Genomic DNA, 1,668 nt, shown 5'->3' on the forward strand with positions numbered 1-1,668 from the left:
CTTGAAGGACTTGGAAGACTTAATCACATAGACTTCAAGAGCTATCCACAGATTCTGGTGCTCCATCTGCTGTGTCCTAACTCTCTTGTTCATCCAGACATTCAAGCTTTGACTTTCCACATATTTAGATCCAAAAAGTTGGACCATCAAGAATACCTGCAATTGAAAGAAATGCAACCTCTGTCTTATTTATTTGTATCCTGCCTTTATTACTTTTTACAAATAACTCAAGGCCGTGAACATATCCAACACACCTTCTCTGTCCTATTTTCCCTACAATGAGCCTATCAGGTGAGTTGGTCTGAGAGAGAATAACTTCATTATCTTATCCACTGGGCCAAACTGCTTCTCTTATCCTGTTCACAGGGATTCCAGAGCAATTTATGTCTTAACACTCTCATATACACCCTCAAGAGGGATGCGGTGGCTCAGTGGGTTAGGACGCTGAGCTTGTCGATCAGAAGGTCGGCAGTTTGGCGGGTCGAATCCCAAGTGCCACGTAGCAGAGTGAGCGCCTGTTACTCGTCCCAACTTCTGCCAACCTAGCAGTTCGAAAGCACGTAAAAATGCAAGTAGAAAAATAGGGACCACTACGGTGGGAAGGTAACAGCATTCCATGCGCCTTTGGCGTCTAGTCATGCCGGCTACATGACCACGGAGACGTCCTCGGACAAGCGCCGGCTCTTCGGCTTTGAAACGGAGATGAGCACCGGCCCCTAGAGTCGGAAACGACTAGCACACATGTGTGGGGGAACCTTTACCTTTACCTTTATACACCCTCAGAGATGAATTTGTAAAGGTACTAGGAGCAAGCCTGTTGCCTTTGACTGACTCCAGGTGTGTTGGTTAGCTCTTCTTCTAGCAGTTCAACAAAGTATGCCCAGACATTTGTGCAAAGGCTTGCCTCAGTTATACAAGAACTTTGAATAGTTACGATCCCCTTTCACATGGAAATGTTCTCCAATCATCCAAGGTCACTTCAGTTGGTTGAGAAAAGCTGCCTCTTTTTTTACTAATTGTCACCTCTTTGCATCAATCTCTTGTAACCCATCTGTCACCATTGGAGTCTTAGCAACTGGGTCCAGAGTCACCTCATTCTAATTTACACCCAGTTGCCACTGCTGACTTTGAGTGGCATAATAAAAGGCAACATGGTGTGTCTGTTTTCATTTGTTGAATTTTTCTGGGTGTGTAATTATACAAGGATATAACTTTCTATCCATCTGAGAAAACCCGCCCCTTTTCTATTTTATTATTGCTTATTAAAGCCTACCGCTGGTTGATTGAAGTGTGTGGGTTGCACTATACTTACAATACCTTGAAATGCATATATAGTGTTTTGCTTTTACATCTGTTTGGTTGTTTAACTCAGCTGCTCAGCAAACCCTCTTCATTAGATGTGGTAAAATTATGTATTTTCCTGTTGCAGAAATTAGACTGGCGCCTTGAACAGTTTAGCTATTTCTAATTTTCATTTTGAGGGTTTGCATGTGGTTAAAGTGGTTCTCAAGGTTCATCTGCTTTTTTTTAATGGATATCTGTATCTTTCTGTAAAATGAACGTGCTATACAAGTAGTCCTCCACTTACAGGCATAAAAGAGCCTACCCATTAGTCATAAGTCGTGATGGTTGTTATTTTACGATTTTTGGAGCAAGACCTTCTGTCTC

The sequence above is a fragment of the Vipera berus genome (assembly GCF_964194415.1).
Source record: "Vipera berus genome assembly, chromosome: 13".
In the NCBI taxonomy this organism is placed as follows: Eukaryota; Metazoa; Chordata; class Lepidosauria; order Squamata; family Viperidae; genus Vipera; species Vipera berus.